At 33.9% G+C, this 13,141-nt stretch overlaps 1 long non-coding RNA gene across 1 annotated transcript in view; it reads left to right on the forward strand.

Moving 5' to 3' along the window:
• LOC118187729 (uncharacterized) overlaps window positions 1–12,457 on the forward strand; it is a 314,862-nt gene extending 302,405 nt beyond the window's left edge. Inside the window, exon 3 of the long non-coding RNA XR_015040537.1 lies at window positions 11,569–12,457. This is a non-coding gene — a long non-coding RNA (uncharacterized LOC118187729). The remainder of the gene's footprint in view (window positions 1–11,568) is intronic.
• Window positions 12,458–13,141: the final 684 nt, after the last annotated feature.

The raw sequence follows: 13,141 nt of genomic DNA on the forward strand, positions 1-13,141 counted from the left end.
AAAAGACCACTCAATATTACGGGCATATACAAGACTTAAACACCAAGTGTGACCTCACAAAGGCCACTAACCGGCGATAGACGAATAAGATATTTTCTAGCTCCACAGTTTAACAACGTCATTGTACCGAAACATGTTTTCCAGTGCTATATAACAGCTGGACCATGCTAGTTGGGAGAGGTAGTATGTTACAACAAAGAATGGAGGAAAAAAGAATATTTTCCACTCGCTGCAGCAAAACAAAAGGTAAAAGAGAAGAAATTTCTTTATCGGTCGTAATTGAAAAGAAACATGAAAGAGAACCATAATTAGTTTTAATACTGATTAATGTTCTTTCTTATTTTAATTAGCTATGTAGTAGACTGCCATAGTCGTTACGATGGAAACAAGAATTATTGTATTATATATGTAACGTGGGGTTCATTTCCTTCACACATGCTACTGTCGTAAGACGCAGAGATGACAATTTTTTATTGTTTGTTTAACAATAAACTTTAATAAGTAAACAATTCTTGATTATTATACATTATGGGTACAAGCATGAATAGGTAAGTCCGCATTGTCTCCGCCGGATGAGAAAAACAATCTCTGCATAACAAAAAAATGGCGACGGACCTTAAAATCAAAATATTTATGCATTATTATATAATAATATCCCAATATTATATGTGTTTGGATATGATTATATCCCAACAAGATAAACCTTGATAAAAAAATTATGTCGTTAAAAGCAATGACTTTAAGTCCCTTTATTTATAAAAGGGGGTTGTAAAAACACACGACTGTTATACATGGAAGAATTTCCCAATCCGATAATATTTCCCCATCGGGCAGAATTAAGACTAAAATTATAATGCAGGTCATAATTTTATTCTTAATTCAGCCTTAAATGGGCATCTTCCTATCTAAGGCTCAAGTGGGAACAAATTTATTAGGGCTGTTTTATGAACAGGCCTGATCGGCACTAAGCCAGAAGGCAATGCAGTAGAAGGAACTCCTTACAGTAAGACACCTTTACAGGAAAGAAAGGTTTCTCACAGAGAGAGAGAATTCCGTACAGTATTTTTCAAAGCGGTAAAATCAGGTTAACTATTGTTTCAGAAAAATTCGTGCTTATGTAATATGCGCAAGCTTATCGGTCGTTTGAAATAAATGTATTCAAAAACATTTTATAATTAAATGCTTGTATTTAAATAAAATTGTATTTAAAGTTGTGTATTTCATTTTGTGTTATTTCATTTACACTATGCAAAAGGAAATATAGCTATATCTTAGTTATGTTGCTATTTCTTTTCCATCATCCCGGATTAAAATGAGTACATGCATTTTTTATGTGGTAAAATTAAGTACAAATCAGGCGTACTGTAGTTTATTAAACAATAAGATCACTTTGCTTTCAACCCTTTCTTATTTATAGTGTTTGGTTTAAAGCAGTATTTTTAATTTCCATCGGGACTTCTGCCATTGGCAGTTGTCTATTATAATAAGCCTAATTTTTGGCCTGTTCCGATATGCAGCAAGATACCGATTACGACCTCTCTGTTTCCGATATGCGACCTCTGTTTCGATATGCGACCTCTCTGTTTCAGATGGTTACAGCCGAAAACATCGCAGACGAAAACGTCGCAGAGAAAATAACGCAAGGCGAAAATGTCGTGGCACGAAACATCGTGGGAGAAAATAAAGCAAAGAGAAAACATCATGGTACAAAATATCGTCGTCGAAAATAAAGCTGTTCAAAAACTTCGCGGTTTATAAGCATCATTGTCGAAAATATCGTGTTAAAAAATAAAGTACCTACAAAATGATCGCATGACGATAAGACCGCAGACATGCGTTTTTCAGGCTTTAATAACTTTAAATGGATATTCGCATAATGATTTGTGAACGCAGGATGGAAAGAAGGATAATTTTTACTTTCATATTTTTATTAACTAATAAATTTATAAAAAAAATACAAGAAATTTTAATAAAAAAGATATAATTTTCACTTTAAGAGTATCAGATTAACAAAAGTGAAGAAAATAATCTCATAATTAACTTAGCAATTTTTTATAGATAAGGGCATGCAGTTACTTATCTTCCTTTTTAGCAATTTTTTATAGATAAGGGCATGCAGTTACTTATCTTCCTTTTTCTAATCTTTATTAGATTATACTTTTCATAACCTTTGTTAGTTAACTATATCAATTTAAAATTCTATTGTGCTATAAGTTGCATTCATTTTCTATGCTAAAGTTTCCATTTTACATTTTCAGCTAATATTTATTAGTTAATAAAAAATATGAAAGTAAAAATTATCCTTCTTTCCATCTTGCGTTCACAAATCATTATGCGAGTATCCATTTACAATTACCAAAGTCTCAAAGTCTTTCTGCGAGGTTATCGTCATGCGATGATTTGTAGGTACTACGATATTTTCGGCGACGATGCTTTTAAACTTCTTTATTTTCGTCGACGATATTTTCTAGCACTATGTTTTAGAACTGCGATGTTTTCTCTTTGCTTTATATTCTCCCACGATGTTTTGTGCCACGACGTTTTCGCCTTGCGTTGTTTTTTCTCAGGGATAAATAGAAGGGCTAGCTCATTTCTTTGTTCGACTCCTCGCCGACGCGAGCCTAATGGGGGAACGTAACAGGCAATAATCTGACGTCACTGTGATGCCACCTGTCCTGATTTCCCGCGTTTAACATAGTAGTTTCATTGAGCTGCGAGGCGATTTTCTAGAGGCTACATATCCCAAATTAATTTTAATAATATATATATTTAAAATAATTTATATATATGTAATTTTAGTCAGTTTTTATTTTAAATTCTATATTGTAAAGTATCGTTTACGTAATATGGCTTTTTTGCGCTGCAGTAACGTGCCGTAGCACTTACAGAAGTATGAAAGGATGATATATTTTATTTCATGGGACCAAAGGATCCAAATGAGAGTTTGCTTTTGACGAAAGAATGGATACACAAATGTCAAACAGAAGATTCTATTAATGTGAAGAGCGGAAAAATCTGCAGCGAACATTTTCTATGCAGTGTTTATGAAGATGATATGAAAAATCGCTTGTTTGGATAGCCACAAAAAGAAACTGTTGAAATGGTATGCTGTGCCGAAAGTAAATTATGATGACAATAATAAATCGAAATTGATGATAACAATAATAAATCAAATTTTAATGATTTTGAAATAAAACTCACAAATGAAAATGTAGATCATCCTGAATGTTTAAGGATAAACAAGAATGCATTGATAATTTGAAGAACAAAATAATATCCTTAGAAAATTGTATTAAAGTATTGAAAAATAGAGAAAAGAAAATTTTAGAATGTTTGTTCAGTGTCAAAAAAGGTGGACGACATCTAGACAGAAATTGGTATCAGAAATTAAAATTATTGTTAAAGAGGTTTTAAATAGAGATTGAGAAGAAATCAAATTGTGTCACAAACTAAAACCAAATTATGTAATTGTCAAGGGAAACGAGAGACAAAACGTTGCTCCAGAGAAAACATTATTTTCAAAAAGTACCGCAAAAGGTATACTCTACTCCACAGGAAATCAGAAAGCATCTGACTTCTATGAGTTAATCGATAATATCTTCGGTATTATGAATAGTACCAAAATAGTACCAACAAGAATAACAAGTATTTAAGAAACTAATTTTGTTAAGTACTTGTTAAAGTTTTTCTTATTGTATCCTTTGTAACTAATTATTGATTAGATTTTGTGCTAGATTAACATGCTAGATAAAATATAATAGTATAAAACATCAAAGTAATTGGCATAAAAAGACCTGCTTCCATTACTCACACTTTTGAAAAATTAAATAACTGTTTTAGGTACTCTGAATAAAGCTATTTTGTCAAAATTAAGGTAACAATCTTATATACATTTATTTAATTGTAATATTGATATAAGTATAAATTACAAAATTATTTAAAAAATATCTATTATACTGAATCGGAAGAGAATTATAACAATGTAAAATTTACAATTAGGAAAAAAATCAAACGTAGGTTAGCAGAAATGTTGCCATATATGTCATATATGTTTAAACCTACGTCAATGTAAAGTTGTTTTTTGAGTAAATTTAAATAGCTGCTATTATAGTTATCTAAGAAGCAGTATAAAAATTCTCTCAGTTAGCATGCAAATAAAGAAATGGTTAGAAAAAAACGTGCATTAAATACAAAAAACCTGCAAATAAAAATAAAAAAAACCACGGAACTTTATATTAAAAGAGTAGCACATTTTATGTATTATTTTAAAATTGAGTAAGCATTATTAAATTTTGTAATGGTTCAGTCTAAAATGCATAAAACAGTAACATTGCCTGTTCCAAATTATAGCTATCTTTCACACACAGCTCATTTTAAACGCTGGTTCAAAAACGCTAATTTCTAAGCTGTGAATTATATTGGCGCGCTCAGTGTCATCATGGCTACGTCATCACTTCTCACTTTCTGCTTCAGGGGCAAAAGCTCTATCTAGCCCTTCTCTTCTAAGTCCTGGTTTTTTCTGCGACGTTTTCTCCCGCGGTGTTTTTGGCGGACACCGTTTAAGATACGCGACTGGTAATTTGAATTCTTTTTTCCATTATATTTTAGGATCAATATAAATAACATCATAAAATTTCTATCATAAGCATATTTCATCATCTGTGGGGATACATGAAGTCCATGGTGTACGGTACGGCCGTAATGGATCTCGTCGCCAGGATCTTGGAAGTGGTTGCACGTGTCCGTAACACGCCTCCCCTTTTTGAATGGGTTCGTGAATACGGATCATTGTAAGATCATGGATAGTTTACCTTGTGACGGTATTTGATTTTACGCATGTCACACAGGCATAATGCACAGTTATAAATACCTTTTGTGCTTCTTTAAATAGTCGTTTTTCTGTTGCTCTTTAGTGTTTCCAACCTGTAAAAGCACATAACCTTATGGTGTGTTATTTTAGAATAGGCACTTCAAGGTCATTTTCGGCCGTACTGCCTTACCCCGTAAGCATGTTTAACCACTAATGCGCAAACGGTAGAATCTTGTAATTCGCTAAAATCTCCTAATCTGTATTCGGTGATGACGATACATGTTACGATTGTAACCGTGGGAGGTCGTACAACCTTGAAGTGCCTATTTTAAAATTAACAATAATATTGTTGGGTTTTTTCCTTTTCTGACACCAGTTGTTACGTTATTTTCTTCCTTCACGTTCGTACGGGGTTCGTGTGGATTTGGAGTGAATAATGACAATACTATTTGATGAAGTATCGAAACACGCTTTATTAGCCAGTATTATCAAAACAGCTCCAAAACACGTTTTTACAGTCGTCGATGAACTACTATAAACACGCTGACACTATCAGTGACACAGCCTCCAGGTTATCAGGCTATCACGGTGGAGACAGCTTCACGGCAAAGCAGTAGAGTACTCTGCTTGGTCGTTCTCGGAACTCCACGTACTTTCAAGACTCTCCACGCTACAAATCGCGATGCACTCGACGACACACAGAGCACAGCTTCCGAATCTTCGGTTCAGTTGTTCCCGGAGCTTAACACGCTCTCTCGACTATGCACTAACCGCGATACACTACGGGACTCTTTCGGTGCACTTGACGACTCACTCGGCACAGGCTGTCAACTCGATCGACTCCGCAGGGATTGACTCGCTACACGAGACACCAGCTCGATACTAACTATCTCGCACTCGCCCTTTAGACGAGGCATACTTTGACTCGCCCTCTAGACGAGGCACACTTTCTGACTACGGACCAGCAGGGTTTATATAGCTTTTGTCTTATGTTCGAGAACATTCCGGGCTAAACCGGTAAGAATTCGTTCCAGAAGGTTCTCCAACCGTCCATGGTATATCGCCAATTTTGTCGCCAAATTGACGATTTCTTGCCAAATGTGGCAACCCTGCCTTCCTTGCTATTTTATAGCAACCCTAAAACTGCTTTGCGGGGAAGCCATCTTACCGCGCCTGTACATTTCGTAACAATATACTTTTACGAGTTTAGTGGATGTCTCTTTAAATGATCATTCCAGATGATCGGAAGAGATTGACGATTAATGCACCTAACACAAACAGCCGTAAATAATTGAAAAAGAATGCAAATATTAGGGAAATCCTCTTTAACAGAATATTAGTGTCGTAAATTTCGATATCATAGACAGAGTAAGCTTTTGAAAAGCAATTCAGCTGGCTGGCTCTCTTTAAGCTGCAGTCTTTCTAACAACTCAGGCTCCGAGACTTAGAATAACTCACAGACATAACTCACAGTCATCCTCAGTTTCGGAGCCATATTTATATGGTGTTGCTCGAATTTCGGTAAATTTTTGAAAAAATCGCTCTTAGAGCGTAAAAATGCATTTCCTTAAAACTTCTGAAAAAATTGCGAAGTTAGCGAAAAATTGTCAATTTACGAGATTTCTAATTTTTCATTCTTATACATATAATATGACCACAAATTTGATTGCACAAAAATAAGTCCCAAAATTCAAAAATTAAATAAATTAATTAATAAAAACATACAAAACTTTATAATAATGCACAGGAATAACGATGTACTTTAATACACACAGAAAAAAATGTACAACGGTAGTACGCTTTAAAAAAAAAACCTTACCATTTCTACTGATTACATTATTTTATCTGAAATTATTTTCTTCATTATTTTCTCTGCTTTTTTTTGTATCTTTCAAAGACTACAATATTCTTAAATGACATCAGCCTAAGGCAGTGTCTTTAGGCTGACTTCCGCTGAATGCAGGGTTCCTAGGCAACTCCTCCGAGTGTCCTGTACACCATACGGACTGCAAAATTAAACGTCTAAATTAATTAATTAAAAAATGACTCTTACTTCTATAGTTATGTAAGATTCTCAGTTAGTAGAAAGTGACGAATCTTAAGAACCAGTTAGCGAATAATCGCTTAAGTTCATGTGACAAGAAACAACAAGATAAAAGGGTAACTAACTCTTTATTATTTCAGTAAGATTTAACAAAACTCCGTCTTGGAGTGTACAATAAAAGCCGACACTTGAGCTTGAACATAAGAGACTAAGAAATAAACTAAAACTAAGATTAACTAAAGAGATATAGCCGAAGCTATCAAGATTCTAATCGAGTTGGCCCCTTAACTCTATTTGACTACGAAGCTTATCAAGGGCTTGAGTACGGTCGAGCGTAATAACGGCAGACGCGTGCAAATCAGAAACTGTGATTCTCTCTAACTCAGCAAGTAGACTTCGCGGTTTAAATACCGCTCCTCCTCATTAAATATTCTGAGTGATTCCAAAACTACGTTCTGACCGGAAGTAGTAAGTTGAAGTTAAGAATTTGACAGGAAAGGAACTTTAACTTTTTTGTATTACTGAAGGTTTGGTGTTACCTTTGATTTACTTAAATGTTACTAAATTTAACTCTAAAATTATAACTGTTTTTAGTCGCATTCTCATATTCAAGACCACGGCATCTAATTTAAGTTCTTGTGCTCCTGTGCGTTATAACTTTTCCGGTATTCGATGTGCTGCCACTAAGTTTCCATTTTACAACCAGCTGCAGAACTTTTTACTATAATATAAAGCTTCATTAATTACTTTATTTAAGAAACCTTTCTTTATATACGGGACCATGAGAATCTGATAATCGCAGCTCTGCGCCTGAAGAGTTGAGGTGAGAGGGGCCATCTGAAATTAAGCTTCCTTCTGAGATTGAAGGAAAAGATTTCGGACTTAATGGCTAATAGAGTTAAGTAAAGCGAAGAAGCATCTGCCGGGAGTGAGCTTCCCTCCCAGGAAAGGACTGTCCTTTAATTACAAGAGTGGTCCGTGTACCCGAAATAGCATCCCTCAGGTAATCTGAGTTCCCTCGTGATTACCTCTTAAGCAACTCGCCGCAGCCACTCTCATTAAGCTCCCTATAATTAGGATAATGAACACGACGCCCAAGATTCAATTTTTGAGTGTTTGTTATGAATGCAGGATTTGATGGGGGGCAGTGTCTGTTTACTGGAGGGTGTTAGCGTGCGACCCTTCACGGCTCGTTATACATGAGCACCGCCTTTTAAAGTGCGATACGTGGCCTCTTTAGGCTTCCCACCAGGTGTTCTTGGAATAAATGTAGTGATAAGTGCGCAGTTACTTACGTGCTGCCGTGCCGATAAAAAGCGCTTAGAAGGCACTTGTGAATGCTCAACAGGAGGGGAGAGAGGAGCTCAAGTTTTAAACGCTTTGAATGTGTGAAAAGGATTTAATGAGTTATAGTTGTGATGGTTATGAAATGATTAAGCCTATGGATGCTATTTGATGGGAAATATCTGCGAACTTTTAACTGTCCATTCATGTTGTCACCAGTCTGTCCATTCATGTTGTCACCAGTAGTGTGGAGTTTTTAAATTAAAGTGTTCTGTAGGCCAATCGCTTGGCCGCGAAGTTTTTCATATAAGCTACCAGTATAACCACATATTGCTTACAAGAGGCTCTGTGACTTAATGTTTGTTATAATGAGCACTGAAAAAATGTAAGAGAAAGTAAAATACTACATTGTAATTTATTGCTGTATAGCAAGAAAGTGTAAGGTCGTGCGTAAATAGTGTTCGTAAGTCCTGACATTCTGCAGTCATTAGTTTTGAAAATAAGGCGCGAACTTTTCACTTTTTCGTTGGTTTCGTTCAAAAAGCAATTTAGCTATAATGCAGTTACTAACAATGTTGAATTTTTTTTCAAACGAATGATTAAGTCTTGCATAAGTAATAACCTCATATTTTTAAATGATGATGAGATTGGATTTGTAGTTAAACAGAATTTATATGAACTGAATGTACATTCGCCATCAATAGATCGGAAGATCCTTAAAAACCTTAAAAAAATAAATAATGTCACATTTACTTATTTTCTGTATTGGTTAAAAGGAGTTATTTTTCCATGGTCAAAGCCTGTAATTTCTTTATGTATTACATTTATCATTCTGTGGAATGAAAAGTAGAAAATGAAGTGAATTAGTAAGAAAGCTAAATAAAATTCCACGGTTTTACCTTAAATGTGAAAAAAATTATTTTTTTTCCCTTCATAATGATATATGGGACTGTAAATAAAATTGCAGAGCTGGTAATGGCAGATTTTAAATCAAGATTGTCAAAAAAAATTAAGTACTGTTAAATATAATTGCTCTTTTTTATATCCTTTCTGTAGTTCTAAGGTTTCTAGAAATTCTGACTAAGTTGTAATACAATTCGTGTGTGATTGCCAGCGATTTTATTTTTATCACATATAACAAAGAATATTATTGTAGCTGAATTTTTATTCACTTCTACGGAGTAAAGGAAATATTGTAATCGCGAAAAATTTCGGGTATCATATTTCACCAGAGATATCCGTTTTGACTGCTCCCGAATCCATTTGGACGATTTTTTTTTGCATGACGTCTGTACGCGTCGACAGAATAAAGAACTTGTTTTTCCAAAACAGATTTTAAAATGCATTCAAAAGAGACTTTTTTTCACGTCGGTACGTATACCTACGTATGTATGTATCTCACGTAACTCAAAAATTATTAAATACTAACAACCGTAGAACTTCGAAATTTTTTGTATGTGACTGGTATAACATCTAGTTGTGCACCTCCTTTCTTTATTGCGCTTGACGGTACCAAATATAGTAAACGTACTCACTCCCTTACCTGGCTTAAAAGTCCTTACCCGGCATTTATTTTCACAATCGTTGATCGTAATCATTCATACATTTCCAATTCCAGGCGTATTTTAAATGATAAAAATATTCTTGTTTTGGCAATGTCAAATTGAAAAAAAGTCATATTAATTTTTGAAAACCAATGAAATCTAACTACATATATAATAATAGTTTATATATGTAGTTAGTGTAAGAATAAATATCTAACAATACTTAATATTATTTTATTGTTGTTAGTATTTAATAATATTTAATTTCAGTTTATTGTTTGTTCTAAAAAGAATACTTAATAGGCGTACAAGGAAATGGTATGATGTTCACATCAGTTTTTTTTTTTTCCTTTAACTAAAACCGTGAATTTAAAATATTTTTATACATGCATTTTATTTTTAAATTTTTACTGACTGTAGGATCGCTTTATATGAAAGTTCTGTCTGTTCTGTTCCATTGATTTAAATCTCAGTTTTGAACCCTTTGTCTATGGATAGATCTGATAAACTTGAAATAAGAGCAACTGTATTAATTACAAACCTTCTGATAATACGGAGAATATAATTTTTGGAAACTTAGGTCGCTAAAGCATATACAAATAGAAAATACTGCAAGTTACTAATTTACCAGTAAATGAATACCTGACGAAGTGACATATTCTTACAGCCATTAATTGTTTGTACCCAGCTAATAATTGTAGGAATCTAATAATTTAATATTTTTCTTATATACTTGTGTTCTACTAAATCCAACTTATTGCTCTAGCAGTGTTGGATAACTTATTGAGACATTGAGTTTTGCAGATCAGGAAGTGTGAAGTAATCAACTACACCCTCATTGAGATCCGAACCAGAGTATAATAGTAGTTAGCTAGATTTGTTACCATTTACGCCACACGCATGAGAGAGTGCGATAACTCCCTATAAACTTGCTTCCGATTTGAATCGTTTAATACTTTTTGTTTTTTGTTTAAATCTTAACCTATCAATATTGTTGTTATTTACGAATTCACTAAACATTTTTGTGTTGTAATTTTAGAATGTTGAAGGTTTTAAAATAGTTATTGAAGTAAATTTGATGTTAGGATTTGGCCCCATCAGTATTCATCGACAAAAATGATCTCAAAATAATTACAAAACATACTCGTCTTTTCGCAGATTATAGCTTTTCGTTTCCGATGTACTATGGTGTACCTATTAAAAACTGACATATAATTGATGGGGTTTCCAAACTTTTCAGTGTGAATATGAGAGAGATTCTCTTAGAAAATCCCGCAGGAAAGCATCCTTTCCTTTGGGCAGAAAGCCCTCGTGTGCTGTGCCATTTCAAATAATCTAACCTAAATCTCGAGCTTTCTGACTTTGTACCTGTCTTTTGTTCTTGATAATTTTCTCTAATTTCTTGAATAATATTGCCTTTATAGATACATTACATTCAGTACTATAATTACTATTGCTATTTTGCTGTACGAAGAAACGATCATAATAATCGTAATAGTAAAATAATAATAATATATAATCTTATCAGTTAAAATGATGTAATAAAATGCATAACAGTCACAGCACAAGAAGTATAATTGCAAATTACTTGTGTACCTTTACAACAAGACAACAGCAGCACATAATTTGAGAATCCACGCGTTGGAAAATTGTTACAAATTTATTTTAATTAGTTACTTGTATTTGTTTGATGTGTGATAATTTTTTGTGTGTACATTTTTTCGCATTCCTATGCTTATTATTTTTTGGGTACTTTTAATATAGAATTTTTATTCTTTTGTGTTTGATTGTGCGATGGGAAATTCGGTATTCTGTTAATTTCTTGTCTGTATTTAGATTGTTGTAATTCTCATATTAAATATTTTTTTTCATTTTTTTTTCCCCAGATGGTTGTAATATGCCATGCAGTAATCTTGGGCGGAACGCTGTGAGTACCCGGTCTTGCAATCAGATTGTACTACATCACAATCACCGATTTATCAACGGCCTATCAGCACACCACTCCACATCCTCCTTGGAATCTTTTCTAGAAACCCGTTTTCGGTTACCGTCCACAGTGCATTATCTTTTCACCTTTCGGCCATCTCCGGCATCAGACCAGTCCAAAGAACAAAGCTATTTTTGCTGGCGACCATCCATCACAATGTTGGGCATCGCGACATTCACAAGAGATCGCGAGGAAAAAAAGATTTGCGAGTAGAAGAAGCAGGGAAAAAAACATCTTTGCAACGGCACGAAGCAGTCGTTGACTCCTGTCAGACAACACGCGGGTCAAGGATGACCATTAATCATGCGTCCAGCTAGCCCATCACCCTCCCCTCGTCGCGCCAAAATGGTAATAAAAAGAAGGAGGTCCTCTTGTTGTAGAGATGAGGGGGTGGCAAAGATGAGAAATAAGGAAGAAAAGGGGGGGAATGTCTTCTGCCACCTCGTCTACCACAAGGAAAACAATTCAGCTAAGGATTATATTGATGATTCGGAATCGGCGGTGAAGGATGACTGACTTCGTCTTGAACAATGTCGACTAATCGTACAATAATCGCTGCAGTTATTTAATGGTAGCTTTCCTTGAGTAACCATCTATCGGTTATTGTTTTTCGTCTTGTCTCGCGACAGCTAAACTATAAGACGGATAACGCTAAAATCGAATTGCGTGGAAAAAGCTTATGTCATCATTTTTGTGGCGAAGAAAAGAGAAAAGATTTTCGTTAGGGATAACGGAAAGTAATACAGTGGTAAATCGAAAGTGTCTAATAAAAGTAAATTTCATTGCTCCACGTTAGTATTTTAGTCTGGTATTAAAACGTAATCAAAATGTAATTCGAGATAATTTTGATATACTGATCTGAACTTAACAAAAATGTATAGGAGATTTTACTAAATTTATAGCAAAATTTATGTAAAAAAAATCGCCAGATTTGTGTTTGTAAATATTTTTTGTAAATATTTTAATAGAAATGAAAACTTTTCGTCGTATAAGTTTGGAACGGATAGCATTCCCCACAGTCATAAGAAAAAAGTGAACAATTAAAAGCATCTTTTTCATGTTACGTGCGGAGTATTGGGAAAAAAGAGAAAATAATACTTGAAAGTTATATAACTTATGATGCTGGTGTGCAGGTTTTAAGTATTTTACGAATATATATTTTCTAAAAAAGTAGTGTACATTATAATTTAGTTTATCTCAGTTATACTAGCTCCTCTTTCTAAATCATCCGTAATATCTTTATGTAACTGTTTCATTTAAAAATCCTATTTTGAAATGTGAGAATGAAGTAATTTAATGATGTGAGGGTTTTAATTGGAAGGGAGGAAAATAAGAAGAGGCAAAACAAAATTAGCATCAAAACTATACAAAAAATATAACAAACTGACAGGAAAGCAAGGCATATATAAATTAAATTTTTGTTATAACTCCATTTCGTAATATTCATATAATATATTCTTCCAAAATTTAGA

Source organism: Stegodyphus dumicola, chromosome 4, assembly GCF_044657685.1.
Source record: "Stegodyphus dumicola isolate Sdum_Otavi_A_Nest chromosome 4, ASM4465768v1".
In the NCBI taxonomy this organism is placed as follows: Eukaryota; Metazoa; Arthropoda; class Arachnida; order Araneae; family Eresidae; genus Stegodyphus; species Stegodyphus dumicola.